Source organism: Hypanus sabinus, chromosome 25, assembly GCF_030144855.1.
Source record: "Hypanus sabinus isolate sHypSab1 chromosome 25, sHypSab1.hap1, whole genome shotgun sequence".
NCBI lineage: Eukaryota > Metazoa > Chordata > Chondrichthyes > Myliobatiformes > Dasyatidae > Hypanus > Hypanus sabinus.
The window spans coordinates 16,529,997-16,557,746 of record NC_082730.1 but is presented as its reverse complement, the minus strand read 5'-3'; the positions used below and the strand labels follow the sequence as shown (position 1 = coordinate 16,557,746).

Below are 27,750 nucleotides of genomic sequence, written 5' to 3'. Positions count from 1 at the left end.
TAATGTTGTAACATAACCTTGTGATTTTCGAAATTAATGCCTCGACTAATAAAAGCAAGCATCTCATAAGCCATCTTAACCATCCTATCGACTGGTGTAGCCACATTCATAGAGCAATGAACTTGGACCCCAAGATCTCTCTGCTCAGCAACACCGTTAAGGGTCTTGCACACTGGTTGTTAGTCAGCTTTTATTTCTGTATAGTCCTCCATAAATCCTGTTATGTTTCTTTACCTTCCTGTAAACATTTGCAAGGAAATTAATCTTACATTACTATATATGGTGACATGCATGTACCCTGATAATAAATTTACTTTTGGAATTTGAGAACTCTAGCAGATGCTAGCCCCTCTAGTTTTAGCTTGCCCCACGATGGCAACACATCCGCACCATCTACTCTCTAAAGAGCATTTAGAAATGGATGTCATATATTTGGAAAAGATCCAATTATTCCTCAGAAGATAACTCCTTTTTCTCCCCCAGAATCAATTGAATGGATCCTCCTTACACCATCACTTAGGTAAAAAAACTTATTTGACAAGGCATCCAGCATAGCGTAGATCCATGGACTAACATAGACCGAAGAAGCACTTTAGTTCATAAGAAATTGCCAAAAAGTAAATTGCAGTGACATAAGTCTTTGTGGAACACCAGAGATGGTCCTTCAATAGTTTGCTTGCATGAGAATCCAAAGTAGTACAGTCAGGTCCAAGTAAACAAACAAACAAATTTCTGCAGAAGCTGGAAATCCATGCAACACACACACACACACACACACACACACACACACACACACACACACACACACACACACACACACACAGAGGACTGGTGAAGGGTCTTGGCCTGAATCATCAACTGTTTACTTTTTTCCATATATGCTGCTTGGCCCGCAGAGTTCCTCCAGCATTGTGTGTGTGAGGCTTGATGAATAGAAAGCCTGGATCTTGTGGAGACCAAGGTTCATGGACCATTCAGAACACCAGTGGCGGTAGGGAAGAAGTGGTTCCTGAAATACTGAGTGTGTGTCCTCAGGCTTCTGTACCTCCTACTTAGTAATGAGAAGAGGGCATGTCCTGGGTGGTGAAGGTCCTTAATCATGGGTGTCAACTTCTTGAGGCACTGCCTTTTGAAGATGTCCTCGATGGTGGGGAGGCTAGTGTCCATGATGGAGCTGGCTGAAAGACAAACCCTCTGCAGTTTTTTTCCCCCCCAGTTGATGCCTCTATACAAGGCAGTGATACCACCAGTCAGAGTGCTCTCCACGGTACATCTGTGGAAATTTGCTAGAGTCTTTGAAGACATACTAAATCTCCTCAAAATCCTAATGAAGAAACACTGCTGTTTCTTTGTAATTCCATCAATATGGCGGGCCCAGGAAAGATCCAAGATACTGACAGTTAGGTCACTGGAGGTACTTAAAGATGTAGATACGTGTTTAAAAGACCAGGGAATTGACGGCTCCAGGGAACAGGTGAAGAAGAGAAGTTGAAGACTGGGGCAAATCTACCATAACTTAATGAACAGTGGGGTAGGCTGGATGCATCAGGCAGTCTGCTCCAAAGTTGCCTACCATTCGGTTTTTCAACAGTCAGATCATGTAGATAACCTTTGTAATGTATCCAGCCATCCCACCCCAAGTGAAATGTAGTCTCATAAGCTGATGATACTAAGTCAAGTGGCAGTGTAAGTTGCAAGGAAATTAGAAAATTGGATTATTATTGCCCCAGATACCATGGTATAATGAAAAACCCTTGCTCTGCATGGCATTCATGCAGAGAACTTCATCACATTGACATCTTGAGGGAGTACAAGGAAAAACCGATTAGTACACGGCGTTACAGTTATAGCGAAAGTGAAACACTGACAGAAAATATGGTGCAAGGCCATGGTGAGGTAAATTGTGAATGCAGTACAAGGGGGACAAAGACATGTGAATGAAAGGGCAGAGTGCAAGATCATTCACCATGGCTGAATGCAATACAGAAAGCCATTGCATTTTTTTTTAAAGTGGCAAGGGAAAGGTTTTTAAAGACTTCAGAGACACCCAGGTCTTTGTACACAAATCACTGAAAATTAAGCTACAACAAGTAATTAGGAAGGTAAAAAGTGCAATGGCCATTATTAGAAGAGGATTAGCTTTCAGGAATAAAGATATCATACTGCAATTAAATAGAGCCCAGGTGAGATGGCACTATCTGGACCAAAATTAAAGATCAACTCAAGAAAGAGGGAAAGGAGCAAAGAATCACCAGGTTGGTTTGTGAGAGGAGGGTTTGTCTAATGAGTAATAGCTGCACCGATAATGTTGCATTTCAGAAGAATTATCAACATATACAAAATTCATGGTGTGATGAGCAGCTGATGAAGCTCCTGGCTGTGGATTGTGGAAACAGTATCAAAAATAGGGATTGGTCTTTCAAGACTGTGTCCAATGATCTATGCTTCACCACAATGTTATGATCTAAAAATACATCCGACTCCTTGTGTTCATTTATTTGACTTATTTGGAATGCACCATGGTAACAATCCCCTCCAGTCTCACAAGCCATTAATGCCCAATTACATCTATGTGACTAATTAACCTACTAACCTGTACGTCTTTGGAATGTGGAGAAACCGGAGCACCTGGAGGAAACCCAAGTGATCACAAATTCAGCCCAGACGGTGCCAGGAATTGAACCCAGGTCGCTGGCACTGCAAGGCATTATTCTAGCCTCATGTCCACTTCTCCAGATCTCGCCACTGTCACTGATTTGTAACACTGCTCGCCTGGAATCCAATACTGGATGGAGGAGAAATCTCACTAAATATCAAGAAGATTGACGCTACCGCAATGATCAGTAAGTGAAAAAAAATGCAAGGGATAGTTCCTCCCAAAATTACCCGGAACAGTTCACAAGCTAGGAATGTGGCTGCCCAGCTGTATAACTCAATAAATGCACAGGCCAAAATGTAGTTAAATCAGGGCATTTAACTCTACCATTCTGACTTCTCAGCAAGATGCGACAATGTTGCTACAAACCAGGCAGAAGATGCCAGCAGTCGATAAATCCATCCTGTCTGTTTCCCAAATGTACTTACTAAGTACTGACCACGCACAAGTCGAGTGCTCCTAACCTGTTTAGGATCTGTATTAGCAGATGGTCGATGTTGACCATGTTAGCTCTGCAGACTACAATAAATATCCTATTAAGAGTAGATGAAATTACTCTAAAGCTAAAGAAAAACTTGTCAGTCCAGCACTGTCTCAAATATTTGGTAATTACAAGTTTAGTGCTTGTAACTTGTAGGTATGCAGACTCACTTTCAACAACTCTACATGCTCTCAGCATTTTTAATTTTTATTTGCACAATTTATCTATTTTTGTACATTGGTTATTTGTCAAACTTTATGTATAATTTTTCATGATTTCTGTTTTGTTTCTTTTAGCTTTTCTGTAAATGCCTACAAGAAAACGAATCTCAAGGTAGGACATGCTGGCATAGACATACTTGGATTATAAATTTGACCTGACTGGGATGTAAGAGAAAGCTTTTGGGGGTTACATTGAGCAAAATACTGGAGGCACTCAGCAGTTCAGGCAGCATCTATGGAGATGAATAAACATTCGAGGTTTTGGGCTGAGACCCTTGATTAGGATTGTATCAGGGTTGATATTATCAGCCTGAAGAATTTGGCACGACAGTAATTTTTGGAAGAGTACTGTGGGATGGATGAGTATCAGATTGAGTGATGGGACAATACAACCCAAACAAGTTCTGACTGCTGAAAAAATGAAGAGACATGCCCTTTTGATGCGTCCTCTACCCTCAGATCCAAAAACCAACTAGAAAGGCAAATCTACAACATGACAGCTGATTGTTCCTTTGCTTTCGAAGTCTGAAACTCTTAGAGATGATAGGGTTGTTAAGAAGCTGTATGATGTGTTGATCTTCATTAGTGGGTTCAAGAGCCACAAAGTAACGTAGCAGCTCTATAAGATTCTGGTTAGAGCACACTCGGACTAAATTGTGTTCAGTTCCAGTTGCCTAATTATAGGAAGGGTGTGGAAGCTTTAGAGAGGGTGCAGAGATTTACCAGGATGCTGCTTGGATTCGCGAGAAACGAAGATAGGTTGAGTGAGCTAGGCTGCTCCCTTTGGAGAGAATAAGGATGAAAAGTGTACACGACAAGTGGCATAGATCGAGTGGACAGCCAGAGGCATTTTCCCAGGGTGGAAGTGGTTAATACAAGGGGGCTTAAATTTAAGGTGATTGGAGGAGAGTATCGGGGAGATGCCAGGGGTAAGTTCCCCACTCCCACAGAGTGAAGTGTGTGTAGACCACCCTGCCAGAGATGGTGATAAAGACAGACACAAAAGGGAAACTTAGAAACTTCTAGATAAGCACACGGATGATAAAAAAATGGAAGGCTATGCTGAAGGGAAGGGTTAGATTGATCTTAGGAGTGGTTTAAAAGATCAGCACAGCATCGTGGGCCAAGGGGCCTGTTCTGCACAGCAGTGTTCTTTGTTCTAGATAATCTACATCAACTGATCTTCACCCACGGTGTTTGGTTTTAATGCCACATTCTAATGTTCTTGTTCCACAACCTTAAACAGCGATAGACCACCCCAAATCTTTACATCAAGGGCAAATTAACATACATATCTAATTGCAAAGAGTGACTACTGTTTATGGATGGTGGGGAGAATGTCACCTTGAGGACCATGTACCATGTTTAACCATTGCAAAGTGGCTGTAAACATATGTAGAGCTATTGAGATATGTGAAGGGGCTCCAGTATGCTTAAGATGCAAGGGTAAGATTGCTGGGCATCAGCTTTTAAAGTTCAAATTAAGTTTATTATCTAAGTCAATATGTGTCACCGTATGCAACATTGAGATGCATTTTCTTGCAGGCATTTGCAGTAGAGCAAAGAAATGCATAGCATCAATGAAAAACTACACACAAACCAATATGCAAAAGAAGAAAACAGTGCAAATAGAAAATAATATTAAATAAGAGAATAAATTACACTGAGAGCATGAGTAGCAGAGTCCTTGAAAGTGAATCTGTAGCTTGAGTTTTATGTTGTGGTGAGAGAAGTCCAAGAACCTGAGGCTGATGGGCAATATGTTCCTGAATCTAGTTGTGTGGGTCCTCAGGCTCCTGTTCCTCTTTCCCCAATGGCAGCAGTGAGAAAAGAGCAGGGCCTGGATGGTGGGGGTTCTTGGTGACGGATGTTGCTTTTCTCGTGGCAGCACTCCTTGTAGATGTGCTCAGTGGTGAGAAAGGTTTCTCCTGTGATAGACTGGGCTGTATCCACTATTTGTTGTAGGCTTTTCCTCCCTTGTGCATTGGTGTTTCCATGCAGCCAGTCAGGACCCTCTCCACTGTGCATCTATAGAAGTTTGTCAACTTAAACTGCATCAGCGGCTGAAGGTGAAACCCAGGTGGCCTTATTATTGCAGGCAAAAGAGAGTGCAGATGCAGGAACATGAAACAAAAAACAAGCTGCTGGTGGAGGAACGCAGAAGGTCAAGCACACACTCTGAGTTCTGCTGCAGGGTCTCAACCCAAAACGTTGACGACCTCTATGCCTCACACAGATGCTACCTGACTTGCTAAGCTCCTGCAGTAGCTTGTCTTTCCCCATGGCTTTATTACTAATCCATTTGCTCAGTTCAAGCAGGCATTGTAAACTACTCCAATAAAAGAAAATTGGGGACAATTGGCACTGGTTTGCAGAATCCAAAAAAATGTGGCTGATGTAGAAAAAAATACAGTTCAAAATGTGCTCCAAGGCAAACCATTAAATTTAATGATGGTAAGAGGAATGTGAGTTGAATAATAATCACACCCCAAAGACTGCAGGAAGTTTGCAAACTCCATTATGATAACTGGCAGGATGGAATAATCCGATAGCCCATCTACCCCAAGCCGGCCTGGTCTTCACTTGGACTACGATGCTTGAACAAAATTGTAGTCCGTGCTTGTGTTTGTGCTTCTTAGGATAACCAGGGCTGCATTTGCAGAATTGTGACCAGTTTTGCATCCCATATCTAAGAAAGGATATGTGGGCGTTGGAGAGGATCCAGAGGAGGCTCATGAGAATGATCATGGAAGGGTTAACATATGAGGAGCATTCGATAGCTTCGGGCTTGCACTCATTGGAGTTCAAGAATATGGGGAGAGGGGGAAAATCTACCAAACATTGAAGGGCTTAGATAGAGTGGGCGTGCAGATGATGTTTCCAATAGTGGGAAAGTCTAGAATCAGAGGGCACAGCCTCAGAATAGATGGTTCTCCCTTCAGAACAGGAATGAGGAGGGATCTCTTTAGCCATACTCCTCTCATCCATGTCTCTAACCAAACATCTCTCAAATGCTACAAATGAACCCGCATCGACCACTCCTGCTGGCAGCTCAGTCTACATGCCGACCAAAGAGGATGAGAGTGGAAGGTGAGCGGGTGTTCAACACCGTCTGCCAGTGTTTGACCGGTCTCCCTCGCCCTCTCGCTCGCTGTTACCAGAGGAAGGTACAGGAGTCTTGGGTCTTGGGCAAGGCTTGATTGGTGAGGTCTGTGGCTTGGACTCATTTTTAGTGAACTCTGCAGCTCATGTTAAATGTGTTTCTGGTTACACCATTTTTTTTAATTGCTATTTTGGACAGGGTACTTTGACACTGACTGGGTCTGCAGCCTGCAGTCAAGACCAACACAGCACTGAATTGACTGAACTACACTGAACAAGCCTAGACAGTTTCAAGGACTCTGCGGTTTGATGTTAATACTGTGTTATTCAATCGGTTTATGCCATTTGTGTGATTTGTTCTTTGATCTTTTTGCATGTTGGGTGTTAGATGTTTGTTGTTGAATGGGTTCCACGTGGTTTCCATGTTTTGAGACTGCCTGCGGAAAGACGAATCTCAGGACTGTATACTGCTTACAATCTTTGAGAATAAATGTATTGGAAACTTTTGAATTTCTGAATGAAGTAGTAATGGGTGTAAGTACCATTTCAGTAGCTCAAAAATGGGGTGAAATATCCCCCGTGAACAGTAGACGCGACGGCCCATTGTCTACTCTGCAGATGGGTTAGTAACACGAGGAGCAATGTGGCGGACTAGGTGGAATGTTAAGCTGTGGGTCAAAACATCAGACAAGAGCCAACAGCACTGGGGAATATGGGGTCAACACATCCTGCTTAAACTCTTAGCTTAGTGGAGTAGGAAAAGACAAAGACGAGGCATTTCCCACTAGAATCTTTCGCGCTGCCTTTGTCTTGGCATGATAAAGAGAGACAAACACTCAAGCAAGCCTTTGGGACAAGCAGAAGCAGGAAATGCCTGGGCAAATGAGACACAAAACTACAACTCAGTATCAGGAAAGGGTATGACCACAGAAAAGATCCACAGCCATACAGAATACAATAGGTATTAGCACTGAAGTACAGTCGGCCCTCCTTATTCGCGGGTCCCGTGTGCGCGGATTCAACCAACTGCAGATCAGGAAAACCCGGAAGTTCTCTCTCCAGCACTCGTCGTTTGAGCATGTACAGACTATTTTTTTCTTGTCATTATTCCCTAAACAATACAGTATAACGACTATTTACATAGCATTTACATTGTATTAGGTATTATAAGTAATCTAGAGATGATTTTAGAGTACAGGCAGTCCCTGGGTTATGAATGTGTTCTGTTCCTGAGTCCATCTTTAAGTCAGATTTGAAGTCCGAACAAGTACATCCGGTATTATTTAGCGTCAATGTCAAACGTTTTTCTTAGTTTATAGTACATATTTTATCTTTCTATGCATATAGAACACTTAAGAAACATACGTATTTCAATAATTAAACCACTGTTGCTTAGTAATAATTGTAGCTTTCATTGGGGCAGGGCCTTTCACATGCTCCATTAAAATTGTTCTGATCGTTGACCGACTGTAGTCTAACACTTTTCCAATGACCAATGGCGTTTCACCTCTTTCTGATAGCTTTATTACTTCCACCTTATTTTCAATCGTGATCGTGATTATTTTCATGAACAGAAACACTGCGGATTCAGAGCTGCGCTGGGTCCTGATGTCCACCGCACTGAGATAGGTTAAATAAGGGACTTGAGCATCCGCATTCTTTGGTATCGGCAGGGGATCCCGGAACCAATGCCCTGAGGATAAGGAGGGACGACTGTATTATTCAGCTTGGCAGAGAAAATGTCTCAGCATTTGGGAATGACGCTGCAAATCCGAAACAAAGACTGAGCAAGAGACACACAGAGACCCAGCAGAGAGTTCAGTCACAATGACTTAGGAGGTGAGCAAAGTTACCAAGGATTGTCACCTTGTCATAGTGGGGAGGCTTGAGAGTTCCTGAGGGAAAGGCAATCTGGTGCTTAACTCCTGGTAGGGTCACCCATTGTGGTAAGATCAAGGGGGAGCTCAGGCAAAGAGCGATCCAACCAAAACCTCAACAGTGGAGCTGATGGAGGGTAATGACACATCTCAACGGCAGTGAAGGGTCCCCAGTCATCTTGCACTCCATACCGCTGGACCCTGACCCCGATCTGTCACGGACCACGTGGTGGCCGTCCATGCATCAGCCTTCCCATGTTACTCCAAGTCATGCACAGGCATTCTCTTAGAGAATAACCCCTTAGGAAGAGGTCCTGCTTGACGCAAGTGATCGCACTACTAAGTGAAGTTGGAAAACAAATTATTAAGGTCGAGGTAGAGAGGGGAGGTGGAAACAGAGGCTGTCTGTGATCAAGAATCAATTTTATTTGCCATATATATTTACACATATTAAGAATTTGCTGTAGTGTGTTGGTCATGGCATGACATGCAACAGAAAAAGTAATAATATTCAACAATTATAAAGAGTAAATATTTATATAAAAAAAGTTAGAGGTTAAGTATGAATCTAGAATAAAATGTGCATAAATACATAAATAACCGCATGTACTTCCAATGAAAACAACATTTTAAAAAGCGGTTTAAAGTATTTACAGTGCAGTGCAGAGACTGGGGCAATAGTTAGAGGGGAAATTGGGGGGGGGTAATTAGAATCGTTGATCAGACTAACCGCCTAGGGGAAGAATTGTTTAACATGGCATGAAGCTTTTATTTTAATAATCCAACAGCACTTTCGGAAAAGACAGTTTGCAGGGTGGTTAGGGACTATAAATGATTTTTCCTGCACACATACAAGTCTGCAGTGATGGTAAACAACAGCTAATGACTTCTTCTGCTGACCTGACAACAGCATCCCCCTCTCAATATGCTGTATCAAGAGAATGCAGCACCATTCTCGACAGTAATGGCTGATGGGGTGGAGACCAAGAAAGTTGGTGCTGCTGCTGGTAAAGGTGGGCTATGAAAGTTTGACAACTTGTCTAATGGTGCAAATAGAAGAAGAATTGGAACAAAGGACAAAAAATGTAAAATGTGAAATGCTTTAGACTGCTCTGTCATGATTCCTAAATAAACAAGAATGTTGGAAAAACTTAGCCAGGGATACACACAAAATGCTGGAGGAACTCAGCAGATCAGGCAGCATCTATGGAGAGGAATAGACAGTCGACATTTCGGACCAAGATGCCTCTTCAAGACTGGAAAGGAAGGGAACAGAAGCCAGAATGAGAAGTTGGGCAGAGCCTAGAAGTTCAAGCTGAAAAGTGATGTGTCTTACTCTGGCTTCTTCCTCCTTCCTTGATAAAGAGTCTCAGCACAAAACATCGACTGTTCATTCCCCTCTATTGATGCTGCCTGAACTAGTGAGTTCCTCCAGCCCTTTGTGTACATTGCTCAAGATTTCCAGCCATCTGTAGAATCTTGTGTTTATGAACCCACAGAGTTTTGCTGACGTACGTGCTATCCTCAACATAACTAGCTTTACATGTTTACATTTCCAAATATAATTAAAACAAATGTTTCTACTTCCAGTGTAAACAAACTTCTATTGTAAATATGTTTACCTGTTTGAACAGCATTTTTAATTTCTTAAAAAAAATAGGGGGATGAGTAACAGCAGAGAGGCGACTGGTTATTTTAGAGATGGTGAGCTTCCAATATCTAAGAGGACGTGCCATGCAATTTATTACGGTAATACTGTGCCTTCAGCTGACCATCACTAAGATCAGTTCTGTTCCATGGTAATTGGTGTCTAAGTGAGAAGATGAATAATCCACAGTATTCAAAGTCAAGACAGTCACACACTAAATAATCTTGACCCAGCCCAATGAATTCTCCATCAATCATGTCTGCATTCTCTTGATTCATACATAAAAACCAAGGAACTGATTGTGTACTTCATGAAGGGGAAGTCAAGGGAACACACAACAGCATACAGAGGGGTCAGCAGTTAAAAGGGTGAGCAGCTTCAAGTTCCCGGGTGTCAACATCTCAAGAGATCTCAAAAGCCCAAGAAACATTCTCAACATTTCAGGAACAGCTCCTTTCCTTCTGACTTCGGATGCCAGAATGGTTCATGAACACCATTCACTGTATTGTTCTCTTTACACTATTTAGTTTTATGTTTCTCAATGTAAACTATAGGTCAAAGTCAGCATGGTTTTCTCAAGGGAAAGTCTTGCCCGGCAAATCTGTTGGAATTCTTTGATGATATAACAGAATAGACAAAGGAGAGCCAGTGGATATTGTTTACTTGGATTTTAAAAAGGCTGCTGACAAGGTGCCACACATGAGGCTGCTAAACAAGATAAGAACCGATGGTATAACAGGAAAGATACCAGCATGGATAGAAGATTAGCTGATTGGTAGGAGGCCAAGAGCTGGAATATGTGGGCCTTTTCTGGTTGGCTGCCAGTGACTTGTGGTGTTCCGCAGGGGTCAGTGTCGGGATTGGTACTTTTGCACGTTGCATGTCAATGATTTGGATGATGGAATCGATGACATCGTAGCCACGTTTGCAGATGATACGAAGATAGGTGGGGCGGGGGCGGGGGTGGGGGTGAACAGGTTGACTGAGGAAGCAGAGAGTCTGGAAAAGGACTATGATTAGGAGATTAGGAGAATGGGGAAAGAGATGGCAGATGGAACATAGTGTAGGGAAGAGCATGCTTCATGAAATTCGGTTGTAGACTATTTTCTAAATGGGCAGGAAATTCAGAAATCAGAGGTGCAAAGGAACAGATGCAAGATTCCCTAAAGGTTAACTTGTCATTTGAGTTGGTGGTAAGGAAGGCAAATGCAATATTTGTGTTCGCTTTGAGAGAACTAGAATATAAAAGCATGGATGTGATGCTGAAGCTTTATAACTCATTGGTTAGATCGCACTTGGGAGTATTATAAGCAGTTCTGGACCTCTTATTTGGCTTTAGAGGGGGTCCAGAGGAAGGTCACAAGAATGATTCTGGGAATGAAAAAGTTAATCCCCGAGCAGCATTTGATGGCTCTGGGCCTACACACACTGGAGTTGAATAAGGAGGGATCTTAATGACATCTATCAAATATTGAAATACCTTGAAAGAGTGGATGTGGAGAGGATGTTTCCTGTAGTGGGTGAGTCTAGGACAGCATGAAAATATATTTGGAACTGAGATAAAGAGGAATTTCCTCAGCAAGTGGGTGGTGAATCTGTGGAATTCATTGCCACAGAGGGTATTGGAGGCCAAGTCATTGGGTATAGAAAAAGTGGAGATTGATGTCCTCTTGATTATTAGTGGTGTCAAAAATTAGGGACAGAAGGCAGGAGAGTGGGCTTAAGAGGGTTATTAAACTTACCTCATCTTATTTAGTGATACAGCACAGAATAGGCTCTTCAGACCCTTCCAACCATTCCGCCCCAGCAACCCCACAACTCTGACTAATCCCAAAGTAACCATGGGACAATTTACAATGGCCAATTATCCAACGCGGTACAGCTTTGTACTGCGGGAGGAAACCAGAGCACCTGGGGAAGACCCACGCATCCTGTGGGGAGGACATACAAGTATGGCACCAGAATTGAACTCAGAACTACAGAAGCTGTAATAGCGTCGCACTAAATGCTACGTTACCATGGCACCAGAGCAGACTTGATGGGCCGAATAATCCAATTCTGCTCCCATATCTTATGGTCCATAATCTTAAAAAAATATATAGCATTATATTGCTGCCACAAAATAACAAATTTCATGACGTATGTCAGTGACAATAGTGGGCCAGTATCATAGTATAGCAATTAGCATAACACCAGCAATCAGCCATCGAGGTTGAGTTCTTTTCTGTTTTTACGTTCTCCCAGTAAATTGCGTGGATTTCCTCCAAGGATCCCATTTCCTCCCATATTCCAAAGATGTACAGGTTAGGATTAGTGAATTGTGGGTATCCTATGTTGGCACCGGAAGTGTGGAGACACTTGCACATTTGCCCTTAGTAGTTTGGCCACAATCATTATTTGCCCAACACTGACATGGCTTCATTCTTAGCACTCCACTTGAGCTTATCACCATAGATTTTTGAGCTGTTATTACAGGGGGAAGATACAAATGATGCATAAAGTTTTAAGAAGGATAGACGACATAGTAGATAGAAATTATGTCAATGCCCTGTATGGTGGGGTTACCATGAAAAGGAGGTTAAGAGTGAGAGGAAGGGGTCTTACAACATAGCAGAGCACAGACCCCTCAGTCCACAATATTGTGCTGACTTTCAACCTACTCCAACAGCAACTTTTCCCTGCCCCATCACCTCCATTTTTCTTTTGAAAGGCCAGCTGAGAAGAGTTTTGTTAAAATACACAGAAAGCAGTTGATATTGGAATTGTGCTGACAGAGTTGGTGATGGAATTAGATACAATCAAATGTTAAGTTACATTTAGAAAGGCACTTAAATAGGCAAGGCATAATGTTCCTAGTGTGGATAGATAGGATTCCTGTGGAAGGGCAGAGAAGTCAACACTGATGTGTTGAGCTATAGAGCCTCCTATGACTAAACACCATTCATTTCACGGGCTCGACGGACTACTGTGTCACTGGCAAGACAGATCACCATGAATAGAACTACAGGAAGTTCACACACATCAAAAAAAATCTTTGTTTACAGGATGGTTGTTAGACTGGGAAGTTACATCATCAAGGAACTCACCCAATAAGTGCTGCTGACATAAAATTAGGAGAAAGAATAAGCTAGTCAAACGTCAAGTCATTTATTACTGAAATGGTTGGTTTACATTCTCTGACCTTTCACCCTGAAACCCATAATTCAAAGAGGACAGTATTCTTATCAGGTTCTTTGGAGGCATATGATGAAGCACACAGGCAATGGCGCCCAAATCATCTGCTCTTGAAATGCCCCACGGGTCTTCTCCACTTGCATCAAAGTCTAGAGAGAACTTGTGGATACACTTAATGGAAATAAAAACCTATGGTTAATGGCCACCTTAAATTGATCATTATGAGGCTTTGAGGAAATGGTGGGGTTGGGAGAAGAGTTCAAAGCTCAACTTCAATTTATTATCAAACTACGTACAAGTCACCATATATAACCCTGAGATTCATTTTCTTGTAAGCATACTCAATAAAGCCAATGACCATGATAGAATGAAAGACTGCAGCAACAGAGCAACCAGTGCACACAAGACAACAAACTATACAAAGAAAAAAGAAACAATAATAATAATAATAATAATAATAATAATAATAATTAAATAATTAAACAAACAAACAAACAAATAAATAAATAAATAAATTTCACCGACATTAGCTGAAAAATCCTTGAAAATGAGTCCATAAGTTGAGGGAACAGTTCCATGATGGGGCAAGCGAAGTTGAATGAAGTTATCACCTTTGGTTCAAGAGCCTGATGACTGAAGGGTAATAACTGTTCGTGAACTTGGTGGTGAGAATCCCATGACTCTTATAACTTCTTCCTGATGGTGGCAATGAGAAGAGAGCATGACCTAAGTGGTGGCAAATTGGGGGTGGGGGGTGGGGAAGGAAATCACAGATGTTGGACGGTGCTTTCCTGTGACAAAGATTCTTGAATCTTACAGCTAACATGTCTCCATAGAGTTAACAGGCAAGAAGTTCTAGCAACTATGAAGGAACACACATTATGTAGTGCCCTGGTTCATATGTTTACTGTTATGCTGTATGCATTTCATTTTGGCAGTTCTGTAAAAGGAGTCTGTTCTGTTTTCATGCTTGTTTGGGTTACTGTTGAAGATGAGAGACAGGAGAAACGTGAGCCATCCAACTAGGATGGTCCGATTAAGGGGAGGTTTCTCTGGTGAGGGACACTAAGGTTGGGCTTGGGGCTTTTGTTCGAGAGGAGATGAAGAGAGAAGACATTGGGGAGAACCGGTCGTAGCATACGATCCAGTGGGAGACCTGTTTGTTCGAGATCGATTGTGAGCGACTTTTGGAAAGTGATGTGTGCTTTCACATTGACAGAGTGATAAAGAAGTTCAAGATGAGATCCGACTTTTGCATATTTGACTGTTTAATTAGGATGGGTATTAATTTGTAACAGTGCAGGAAATGACACAGCATCCACACAAACCAAGGTTTGGGGTGGGCTCAAGCGCGCCCCAATCTCACAAGTTTGGCAGTCGTCAAAGGTCGTCTTCCCTAGACTTATGCAGCGAAGGAAACTAGGGTGTTTCATTGTACACCTCAGATATTATGCAATATCAAATCAATCACATGAAATCAAGATCTAAATGTGAAGAGACAGTACACAGTTAATAGCAGGATCCATAACACTGGTGACGTGTAGAGGGATCTTGGCATCAAAGTCCATAGCTCCCTAAAACTGTCCGCACAAGTTGACAGGGTCGTGGGGAAAGCTGGTGGTATCCTTGTCTTTATCAGATGAGGTATTGTGTGCAGTACCTCATTGTGTGCAGCTTTGGTCACCAAGTTGCAGGAAGGATATTAATAAGGTTGAAAGAGCACAGAGAAGGTTTACAAGGATGTTGCTGGGATTTGAGAAACTGAGTTACAGAGAAAGGTTGAAAGGTTAGGACTTAGAAGAATGAGGGGAGATTTAATAGAGGTATGTAAAATTATGATGGGTATAGAGTGAATGCAAGCAGGCTTTTTCCACTGAGGTTGGGGGAGAAAAAACCCAGAGGACATGGGTTAAGGGTGAAGGGGGAAAAGTTTAAAGGGAACATTGGGGGGGGGGGGGGCTTCACACAGTGTAGTGGGAGTGTGGAATGAGCTACCAGATGAAGTGGTAAATGCGGGCTCACTTCTAACATTTAAGAAAAACTTGGACGGGTACATGGATGAGAGGGGTTTGGAGGGCTGCAGGTGCAGTATCCAGGTGCAGGTCGGTGGGACTAGGCAGAAAAATGGTTCGGCACAGCCAAGAAGGGCCAAAAGGCCTGTTTCTGTGCTGTAATATTCTATGGTTCTATTGAACTCAAGAGTCAGCAAGTTATGATGCAGTGTTATAAAACTTTGCTTAGGCTTCATCTGGGGCAGTGCATTCAATCCTGGCCACCTCTTTATAGGATAGATGTGAGGCTTTGGAGAGGGTGCAGAAGCTGTTTACCAGGATGCTGCCTGGATTAGAGGGCAGATGCTACAAGGAGAGTTGGGACAAACTTGTGTTATTTTCTTTGGAGACCTGATAGAAGTTCATAAAATTATAATAGACTTTGATACAGTAGACAGCCTGTATCTTTTCCCACAGCTGATATGTCTATTATTAGAGGGCACACATTTAAGTTGAGAAAGGGTAGATTCAAAAGAAGAGCTAGGCATTTTTTTTTTATTATTAAGAAGAATGGAGAGCGTCTGAAATGCACCGCCAGGAGTGGTGGTGGAGATAGATAAGAGGCATTAAGTGGCTCCTAGACAAGTGCATGAATGTATAGAGAATATAGGGATATGGGGCACATGCAGCATGAACAGACTAATAAAACTCAACTTAATTAACTCAACACAATATCATGGGTTAAAGGACCTGTTCCTGTGCTGTAACGTTCTACAGCAACATACAAAATACTGGAGGACTTGGGATGGGCAGGCAGCATCTATGGAGAGCATGATAGATATTTACTGCCCAGGAGATTTTTTCTCTTTCATTGTCAAGCTCAGCTTTCTAAACATAGTAACTGACACTTCTAGAGTATTGTTTTTGAGTAAGTTAAACTTCCAACCAATATTCTTTATTTAGCTTCTCGTCATAAGCGGGAGCCAGTCAGTATGTATAATTGGATGAGGCTCAAGGTTGCTTGAGTTTAGGAATTCGCGGTCAGTAATGCCAATATCATCAGAAGAGGAGTAACCATGACTGTTTTCAAGCAAAGACCCTTCATCAGGAGGATCTGGTGAAAGGTTTCAGCTGGAAACAATGACTGTTTATTCTCCTGCATATATGCTGCCAGACCTGCTGAGTTCCTCCAGTATTTTGTGTGTTACTCTGGATTTCCAGCATCTGCAGAACCTGTTGCATTCTTGCTGTACTGTCCTATGCTCTGTCGTCAGAATGGTGTACTGGTTGTGCGAATGCTGGGATTGCTCCCTGGTTGGGGCAAGGTTCACGGATGTCATTACACTGTGGACAGAGGCTCAAAGCCCGAAACTGCAGCAAAGAACTGGCCTTTCTTCAGTCTGAAAAGAAAGTTGATCTGAATACTAAAGCAGATCCCAAGAATAAAGGGAAGCCAACAACCTTGGGTTTCAAAAGTTCTTGCCATTAAATGCACTGTTGCAACCCACCCAGGGTTCTTGGTCTCTCATGGTCAGCACTGGCTCAAGAGAAAAGGTCACTGACAGAGTGGTCACATGTGCACAGAACTGAGAGGAACACAGAGGATGAGAGGTGAACATTATAAGGTTGACAGTGAAGGTAGATAACAAGGCACAGGACCCACACACCCAGATATTAGTAAAGCCCAGATATTAGTAAAGATTTAGGCCAGATTAGCCAAACAAAGCCACTTGGGTCATTCAACAGATTGTTCAGACCATGGCAGTCACTCCACCAACAAGTAGAGGAAAATTTAGAAAATGCAAAATCATCAGTACAAGAGTCATGAGCATTTTCGGCCCATTGCACCTGTGCTGTTCCACTGGTGGCTTCCAAAAATCATGTACGGTATCATAGTGGTCAGCAAAGGACATTACAGTACCACCAACGCAGGTTCAACTCCCTCTGCTGTCTGTTCTCCCTGTGACCGCATGTGTTTCTTCCCACAGTCCAAGACACGCCAGCTGGAAGGTTAATTGGTCATTGCAACTTATCCCGTGATTAGGCTAGGGTTAAGTAGGTGGGTTGCTGGGAGGTGCAGCACAAAGGCTGGAAAGGCCTGTTAAACACCACGTCTCACTAGGTAAGTAGCAAATACACTGAAGGTGAACTTTTGATCTCCCAACCTACCTTGTCATAACCCTTGCACTTTACTTTTCAACCTTAACTGCATTTTATTTCTTTTTTACTACCTTGCTGTAATTACATTTGGCACGATCTGTCTGGATGGGATGCAAGACTGAAGCCTTTCAGAGTATCTCCGTGCATGTGACAACAATAAGCCAATACCTACGGCTCCAGTCTCTCACCAAAGTATTCTGGCACCCAGCTGTAACCCAATGAGGAAATAATAGGTTCTGTGTCAAGGACTTCTGGTAACAAAACAATGCACGCTGCAGTTCTAATAAATTATACCAAACAAATGAGAAAGTGTTAACTTTCTTCCCTACGGTAATCGGCACAATCACCACAATATTGTATTCAATTAATTCATTTAAAGATTAGTTAAACAAGCCTGTAGGTTCTCTTATTTACCTCGTGTTTGGAAATATTAAAGATAAGAAATGTTCAGAACTGCTAACTCAATTTGCTAAAAATAATTTCTTCTTATTGCGATATAGCACGGGACAGGCCCTTCTGGTCCTTTGATGCACGCTGCCTGGCAATGCCCGATTTAATCCTAGACTAAACACAGGACAGTTTACAATGACTAATTAATCTACCAACTGGTATGTCCTTGGACTGTGGGAGCACCCGGAGGAAACCCACATGGTCACACGGAGAACATACAGACTCTTTACAGGCAGTGGCAGAAATTGAATCAGGACTCCTACATTGTAAAGCGGTGTGCTAGCCGCTACACTACCATGCCACTCTATTTGACAGAGTTGATAAACCGAATAGACTTAGTACATTCCTCAAGAATGTCTGAAGTTCTCTTTGCTGTTGCTTTGAATTCTTTCAAACTCCCACTCAGCCAGATACCGCAACACAAAAGCCAGGACCACCAGGTCATCAGACTTATTAATTAATGCTGATTTGAGTGTACTCTTATTACATTGACTGTTCTATTTATTATAAATTACAATGACTGCACTTGGCATATTTATATGGAGATATAACAAAGATTTTTACTCCTCATGTATGTGAGGGATGTTAGAAATAACGCAAATTCAATTCAATTATGAATTTGCCCAGGAGAGACAGCAGACCAGAGATGAGGTTGTTTTTCATACACACTCTGCCTGCCGCCACAGTGTGGGGGAAAGCAAGCAAACGGACAAGTCAGGGGAGAGAATGAGGCCGAAGCCCACATTAAGGCATCATCTTAGGCAATAAATAAATCAGAATTAGTGTTTGAACAACAGACCAAGATTTAATCAAAGCTGTTGACTGCCATGCTGGGCCGGAAGCTTTGTAATTTCCATTCTGACAAACAAGAAACTTAAGAATTAAAACAACTAATCATCTGCCATCAGGAGGTAGCAATCAGCCACCTCATGGATACAGGCAGTCTGACCCCAAGCCTGTAAACACTGGTGGTGTGTGGCAAGGAACAGGGGGGGTAAAAAGAAATAATTCAGTTAATCCTATCAGCTTATCCTTGTAAGCTGAACAAGTGCTTCGTCTGTCCCTACACTTCCTCCCTCGCAACCTCACCCATGAGCCTGTTGGGGTCATTTACTGTGTTTGGGCTTCCTTTGTAGCTTCCTGTATATCGATGAGGCCCGACGTAGATTGGGAGACCATTTCCATGAGCACCCATGCTCTGTCCGCAGGAAGCAGGATCTCCCAGTGTCCACCCATTTTAATTCCACTTCCCATTCCAATAATTAATCCATGGCCTCCTCCGCTATTGCTGGAGGAACAACACCTTATATTCTTTCTGGGTAGCCTCCAACCTAATGGCATGAACAACGATTTCTCGAACTTCTGGTAGTGCCCATCATTCCCATCCCCTTTTCCCTCTCTCACCTTATCTCCTTGCCTGCCCAACACCTTCCATGGCCTCCTAGCCTCACCTATTAGACTCTCCCTTCTACAGCCCTGTATCTCTTTCACCAATCAACTTCCCAGCTCTTTACTTCATCTCTCCCCCTCCCGGTTTCACCTACCGCCTTGGGTTTCTCTCTCCGCTCCCCGACCTTTTCAAATCTACTCCTCTTTTTTTTCTCCAATCCTGCCGAAGGGTCTCGGCCCAAAACGTCTGCTGTACTTTTCCCCATAGACGCTGCCTGGCCTGCTGAGTTCCTCCAGCATTTTGTGTGTGTTGCTTAGATTTCCAGCATCTGCAGACTTCCCCGTGTTTGAGCATTCTCCTTATTGCCTCCCTACTCTTTCTCTGTACCTGTGACATCATCCTGCACACCACCCTGTATTCTGTTCTGGTCTTCCCTTGTACCATCTCAATGTGATAATATAATCTATATGGGCGACATGCAAAACAAAACTTTTCATTATATCTCAGTACACGTAACAATAAAAAAAATCCAAGAATGAAGTTCTAAACACTTCCTTGCAACAAACCAAGGTACGACTAAATGCCTCTGGTATAGATGAACATCAAGGGTGAAATAATAAACACATGAGATTCTGCAGATGCCGGAAATCCAGAGCAATGAGCGCACGCACACACAAGATGCTGGAGGAACTCAGCAGGCCAGGCAGCATCTATGGAAATGAATAAACAGTCAACGATTCAGGCCAAGATCCTTCTTCAGGACTGGAAAGGAAGGGGGAAAGATGCTAGAAGAACAAGGTGGTGGTGGTGGGATGTGGGGGTGAGGGAGACCAGCTGGAAGGTGGGTGGGAAAGGTAAAAGGGCTGGAGAAGAAGGAATCTGATAGGAGAGGAGAGGAGAGTGGATCATAGGAGAAAGGGTCCCAGAGGAAGTGAAAGGCAGGTGAGAAGAGGGAAAAGACCAGAGTGGCGGGAGGGGGAGGGATTTTTTTTTACCGGAAGAGGGGGAAAAAAATCAACATTTGTGCCATCAGGTTGGAGGCTACCCTGACAGAATACAAGGTGTTGCACCCCCACCCCAAGGGTGGCCTCATCTTGTCATAAGGGATAGATGGTACTTGTTTAGCAATACTGCGTGGATTACGTTCTCCCAGCCCTTCGAGCCATGCCTCTTCAGCAACCCGACAACCCTGAGAAACCCTAACCTAATCACAAGACACTTTACAATGGCCAATTAACCTACAATGTATGTCTTTGGACTGTGGGAGGAAATCGGAGCGCTCGGAAGACCCATGCATTCTACGGGAAGGACGTAAAGAGACTCCTTACAAAACAACGCCGGAATCGAATTCCAAAACACCCCAGCTGTAAGAGCATCACGCTAACGTGGCGCCTGATATGTGCGCTGGCCTCCTACTGTTTGTTGACTCCACTAAACATTAGCACCTCTCGTACCCCCAAGATCTGAGTGCGTAGTTTTAAACTCGGTGCCTGTGCACAAACGTGACAGATCTGCGTCACTTCCAAACCACTGCACAAAATGCGCATAGACACGATCAAAACAAAATGGCGCATCTCACCACAATCAGCAGTTAAAATGGTGGCAACAAGCCTGCACAGGAGAAGCCACCCTTAGTGGTGGGGGGTGGGGTGGTGGAACAAAATGTTAGTTTGCCATTACCAAGGGAAACTAGACGGGCCACAAATCCAATCAAAGCTCATCACAGCAATCTCACCGATCTAAAGTTATATCTTATAATTTGCTTTCCAACGGCAAAACAAAGGCACTTTATACAGCAACCATATAGAACAGCTGGGGTTTCCACAGTGAAGCTTGTACCGTTTTACCATCATTTAAATTTTAAAAAATATTTAACAGTCAATAAATAACTGACGGGAAATGAACACTGTCAATATCAAATGCCATGTAAATAACGTATGTTTAACTAGCACAGATTTTGGACTCCTCTCATTCAAAATCCACAATGGCTGTACCTGGTAGAAATAAAGTAAGCAATTAAAGTAAAAGCAAGTAATAAAGAAAATTGTATGTTCTGGGTGCCTCCAATGTACGAGCTTAACTTCAGAAGGAAGACGCACAAACACTTTTAAAATATTCCTACTTATAAAGTGCTCTTCCTCAGACTCCTACACACTGCTACACCAGCCTTTAGTTTCTGAAGGTCTGTTGGAAACTCAGCTCAAGGGTAACTCAGCCAACAGCACAAAGACATCACTTACAGACAAGCAGGCATTTGTGGGAGTAATAAAAGGGGGCTTTAAAAAAAAACAAACTGACAAATAATTTTAGTTGCTAAGAAGATTCGTAATAGACCCTCACTTCCACACGGGAAGTTTTAACCAGTCGGATTATAGAAATGTGATAAGGATGCAGCTTAAGTCAATCTTCATTTCTAATGACTGTTACATTCTTTAGAAGCCATGGAGAAAAACCAAATGAACGCATGCTTGTCTATGAGTTTGTATTTAAGGTAAATGCAGAACCGCATGCCATTTCCTTCAAAGTTTCAGGAAACATTCACAAGCCCTTGTTTTTGTTGCAGAAATATAAACTCATTGTGCTTCAAAATTGTTTCAGTTGTCTAATTTAAAAGATTAATTTGAAACAAATATGGACAAAAGTAGACCAACTTCAAGCATCACACTGACATTGAGCTGTGTTAAGAAATGGCAGCAAGAGTTTGCTATAAAAATCTCAGACTGCTCTGGTGCTGAGGAATATCAAAGCTGAATTTGTTCACCTTTCCACTCTGATTTTTATTGATCTTAACCACGATTATTAATATTACAGAAAAGACATTTGCACCTTTCAGGTATTTGAAGAAGTCTTGTCAGATCATAATAGTATTATGGGTCTACCCAAACCTCCAAGGGCTACAGCAGTTCATGAAGTTCATGCACCACTACCTTCTCAAGGGCAACTGGAACAGGACAGCACAAGAAATGGGTCCATCAGCTCACAATGTAATCAAATGGTGGTTCCAGCCTTGAATAAATCCAAAATACCCCCTTTATCTAATGAAAACAGAACCCCAAATATTTTATCCTCTCCTGTTAAGAAGGTCAGCAAATTTTCAATGCTCAAAAATCAGAGCAGGCCAAAAAGGACACTCTGATCTGAACTCAAATGGCAAAGTTATCACTCCACTCCCATCAGAACTGATACACCTCAAGGATGTGCGCTTAGCCCACCACTGTGCACATGAACACCAAGTGCACTACTTATTTAACTTTTTAATAGATACATTTTTACTTTACTGTTTTTATCTATTGTAATGTACTATTGCCGCATAATGACAAATTTCATGGCACACGAAGGTGATTTTAAACCTGAAAGCTTCCTTATCACACCCCATTGTATCTAAACACAAGAGATTCCACAGATGCTGGAAATCCAGAGCATCTCGGCTCTCTCCCATCCCAACTTGAATCAGTCCCCCTCCTCTTCACCAACAAGCGCACAAAACAGGAGAATAAAAATTCTTCTAAATTCTTCCCTATTCCACAATCACCCAGCAACTCTTTCTGGCGAGTTGCTCGATGCTAAAATGTTTAAAAACAAAGCAAAGCCAAATCTCACCCAATACAAAAGCAAAAACACAAGATGCAAAATACGGCGTCTCCTTACAGCCTAGCTGTTAAAGGCCTGCATATTAAGAACAAAACAAAGGATACCAGCCTGCAATAAACATGCTCCCCATTGTATACAACATAGAACAAACATCAAGTTTTTCAGCGACACACTTAACACAACAACCTTTTCCAACATTAATCTACTGGTGGTAGCATGGTGAGATACTTACAGACAATCCTCAGGTGTAAACTTTACACCCACCCTCTCCATACCACTTTGTACATCTCTACAGTACTTTCCATCAGGCTTTCAGGTGTCGCCACCCACCAGCAATTCTGACTCTTACAATTTCCACTCCATCTTCAGACTCTCTCTGTACCTGGTCCGTGCTAGGAATGGCTGGGCCCTATTTCCCAGAAAATGTCTGCCCTGCTCAATTTAAACCAGTTGACCCAATCAGCAACAGTTAAGATTACTGCTCGCTCGTCTCAGCTTCCTTATCACACCCCATTGTACTTAAACACAAGAGATGCACGCAAAATGCTGGAGGAACTCAGCAGGTCAGGCAGTGGCCATGGAGAGAAGTGTCTTGTGCGTGGAAGGGGGGAGCTGGGTGGGGGGCATTGGAGTTTTAATGTTTAACTGTCATTCATTCTTTGGGGCACCCCTCTGTTTTCGCTGATGTTTGCAAAGAAAAAGAATTTTGTGACATATATTGCATACATTTCTCTGACATTAAATGTACCTACTGAAACCTATTGAAACAGTCAACGTTTTAGGCCAAACCCCTTCATTAGGACTGGAAATAAGAGAGAAGAAGTAGTTTTCTGTTCATTGTACTTACTGCCTTGCTCTCGACAAATAGCAGCCACATTACCCTCCCTTCAACAGCAAATTAGCAAATAAATCCTTTGGGTGAAATCAGCAGTCCTCAGGTAACACTCACATGAAGCACAGAGTGTTGAGTCAGAACCCAAATCTGCCTTTCTCTTCCCTTGGCCTTCAATGGCCCTCTTTTACATCAACCAAATATATTTAATCAAAACTCTTGAGTCCTAACAACAAAGCTGTACTTTGCAGTTTTGTATCATCATAATTCAAAACCATTCTTGCAAACCCTACACCAGCTCTGGAGGGAACACGGATGGGTAAGGAGCACCTTTCCCCACAATGCCAGTCAGCATCACCAAAATCATGGCCAGGACCCAAGAGGGGAAAACTAACAACGGCCTAAGAGGAAACCAGTTTAAACAAAAAGTTAAACGGGCTTGCAGCCTGCTGCTTGAAATAAAGACCTCCCTTGTTCAACACTGCTGCAGGTCCCATACCAGTGTGAAATCTAACCTCCAGTCGAGGCCCAAAGATTTGAATGGCCAAGTCCCTCTTGTCAAAACATTACTGCTGGATATCATAGTTCTCGCACCCCAATACGGGGGCTCAATCAATTACCCATTTTAAAAATTATATGGGCCAGCAATCTTTTTATGTGTTTAGCTCCAAACCATTAAATCTGTTCTCAATCTATAAAACTCGACTGGAGCGTAGAAACCAACGCGCATGCAAACACAGGGTGTTAGAGATTACAGAAGTGCAGAGAAAATGCATTCTGGACCTGTTTTCATTGGGTTGAAGATTATTCTGACCTCTCAGTCCATTACCCTGGCTCTTTCAACATCGACTGATTTCCACAACAGGGAGGGATTTTCAACAAGAAAAATACAGAAGCAATCACACGACAACCTTGAAACAAGGGCCCAAGCTATAAAGCAGGAAGAGTGCAATGGTTCCCAAATGCAAGTTGCCTCTGAGCTCAATATTACTTTTTAGAAAATAGACAGTCCAAGCCATTGTTTTATTGGCACCTGGATGCCAAAGTGGACCAGTAAGAGCGGGAGGGCAAATGGAAAAACAAAAAGTTGAGGTGAGGGAAAACTGCCCGGTTCGATGAGCTCCATTTCAGCCTAACCTTTTCTGTGCCCAGCCCACAATGTAGACATGGACAGTCCCTCAGCAATGATGCAGATGAACTTTCACAGTTAAATTATCAAAGCCTTATTTACAGTTGCTTTATTTTAGTGACTGTTTCTTCTTTCCCATTGGCATCAATCACATTTGTACATTGTGATTGTTTCATTTCCCTCTCAGCTTTATTTAAAATAAAGGCCCTCACCACGGTGCCCCTGTAAATAAGTCTGTGGCCATGACTCATTTGCCCACTGGAAGTTTAGCTGGATTAACCACTTTTGTGTATGAACTCACTAAAGAGTCCCCGTATAAATTGTAAATAAAGCATCGGAATTGTAAATTCACACAAAAATCAGCTTTATAAGCAGTGGTACAGGGACTCTGTACAAGCAAGCACAACTATTCACTGCATACTGCAATGCTGCTGGCAAACTTTGCTATAAAGTATTGGAACTTTTATAACAGTTAACATGAATTTTACATGCTGCAACAATTATGGTCAAATGACATGAAATAATATTTATTGTATTAATCCATTCCTGGTCCTAATTGTATTCCAGGCTACAGCAAGCAAGCCTTTAAAATTCTGAATAATATTTACATATCTAAATTCAAGTAGATTACAATGTTCAGTTTTTCACCAAAATGTCCACTGATTGCAAAGATACTGTTGAATTAACGTGTGATTGGCTTGTACTGTTTAGTATTGAAATTGGGGAATTAGAGAGGGGGCAGATGATATCTACTATGAATACAATTTACTTACATGCACAAAGCCCTAGCGGGAGAAATCTTCCACTGTGCCTACTGGACTAAAAAGAGACACAAAAACCAACATTTCTGTCGGAGAAAGAATCTGTTAACAAGGAAGCAGAGGCCGGGACAACAAAAGGATTTCACAATCTGGTGTGACTATCTGGGCACCGCACTTCCTGAAATTCCCTTCAGTGACTGGGGAGATTCGATAGGTGCTTTGCCACTGAGTTGCAAGCTTTCAATGCACAGGGACGAGCAGTTGTAGCCCACACACACGAGCTGACTTGCAGCCATTTCAGTGGATGCACAAGATGTTTTGATGGAGAATATCAGTGCGCCTGACAAGTATTTTCTCTTCGAGTGTCAGCGTTAGCAGAACCGGCTGTAAAACTGAAGCAATTTCAATCCGTCATTCAGACGACAAGAAATTTGCGTCCGGCAGCTGTGTGGGTTTTAGAGATGAGATGCGCCCCACACAGCAGCTGATCACAGCTCAGTGCCTACCCTGCTCGGGTACAGGAGAAAAGTTAAGGAGAACAAATATAATGCCCAGGTACATAGATTGAAAACCAGCGTAATCTGCAGGATTAAACAGGGATTTTGGAGTACAGAGAAAGATGCTCCTCTTCCCAATCACTTCCCAAAAAAAAACAGGCGACATGTCTCAGTAAAACAATACTATCAGATTGAATGGAGGGCTCCTCTTTGAAGCTCAAACTGGCTTTATGAGGGGGCACTGATTATATTTTAATTTGCCTTTTAATGAAAAAAAGAGTTAAATTGCTTACAGACCAACCTGGTAAGCATTTTGCAAAACTGTTGGGTTCAAAAGCCAAGTTATTTTTTTAATGGCTAACTTCAAATTCAAGGATCAGGCAACATTAACAGCCAGGTTATAAACAAAATGCATCTCACACTCTAGTTTCCTGTCTCCTACTTTGATCGGGGTTTATCTGATTATTAAAACACAGGATTAATTAGCTAACTTCACTTAATTCAGCGCTTGTGTAGAGTACACAGTGGACTCGACTGCGAGCAATAATTACCCAGGAACAGTGGCTGGAATTTACTGTGAAACAGACTTACTCTTTGGTCTATCAATAGATGAACACACAAACAATCGCTCCATTTATATCGGATAGGGAGAGAAAAGTTTTAATATACAAGGAAAAACTGGTTTCTGTAGTTAACGTTGGCGCCAAATCTCCCGTCAACATTCTTGGATATTTTCTGAGCTGCCTAGTTTATAATTAACGTGTTTAAAAAATATTTACATTTCACAAATGCGACTGTGACCAGCGGTGAACAGTCCCTTATAACTTCCAAGCCGACTTACGAATTGTCTGTCTTTATTAAATATGCTGTTAGCTCAGAAGTTTGCAGAGGAAAAGTTTAGACTAAAATCATCCAAACTGCAGTCCAATTTGCGTTCAAGTCAGATTCTATTAAACATGACATATTCGCCAATAACGCGGGTAGCGAGGAGAATTAAAAGCGCTGATGTTGACAAGGGGGTTATTGTTGCTTTGAACTTTAAAACAGGACATTATGAAAATAGTGAAAGTGGACATGAAATGCTGCAGGATTCCTCACATTCAGCGGCAGAACGGGAGATATTGACAAGGCGATTTCGGAGTAAGGATCCTGGTACAATCACCCTGGGCAGACCCGACCCGACCCATCGCCCGGCTCCCTGCCCCACTTACAGCGGACTCCTTGGCTTCCTTTTGTTCCTGTGCCTCGGCTCTCCGCTGGGCTCCGGATGAGTACTGTTGACTGGACCGGAGCTTGTGTGTACCCGCTCTCGTCCTCGGGGAAGCAAGAGCGAAGGAGGGAGGAGGGAGAGGGGAAATGGGGACAGGCAGGGGTTACAATCAGAGCTGCCCCGTGCGGAGCGGCTGGTGTCGGCGGCGCGTCTGCTGAGATCCCGGCTTCTTTTCCATTGTAAGCCACTCGCCGGCACTTAAAGGGGCAGGTCTCGCAACCTTTGGCCGACAGCAATCTCATTAAAGGCGCGGGTCGTGCCGCTCTCACGGTGGCCTGAGGAAAGTTCAGCGTTGCTCTCAAACCGCCAGGCAGGTTAGTCTTTTAGTTTATTCCTTCCTGCTATGATATACAATGATTGAAAAGAAATGGTAATTGCAATGTGACTATTAATTATAATACTAGTGGAACTCTTGCTTCTCTGCGAAAGAGTTTAACATCCAAACTACACATTTGAACACAAAAATCAGGACCCATATTGCAGTGCGTTGCTAAGAGACCACTACCCTGGTAGGTATGAG

The 27,750-nt window shown here is 42.6% G+C and overlaps 1 protein-coding gene across 3 annotated transcripts in view; it reads right to left on the bottom strand.

Annotated features, from left to right (window-relative positions):
- LOC132381048 (transcription factor SOX-13-like) overlaps window positions 1–27,445 on the bottom strand; it is a 206,173-nt gene extending 178,728 nt beyond the window's left edge. For 2 of the 3 annotated variants that reach the window (XM_059950168.1, XM_059950170.1), the window contains exon 1: window positions 27,172–27,443. The gene's annotated coding sequence lies outside the window, so the exon portion shown is untranslated. Of the gene's footprint in view, window positions 1–2,593; window positions 2,786–27,171 lie in introns of all 3 variants that reach the window. The other variant, XM_059950169.1, reaches the window with a different exon arrangement.
- Between the last annotated feature and the right edge of the window lie 305 nt (window positions 27,446–27,750).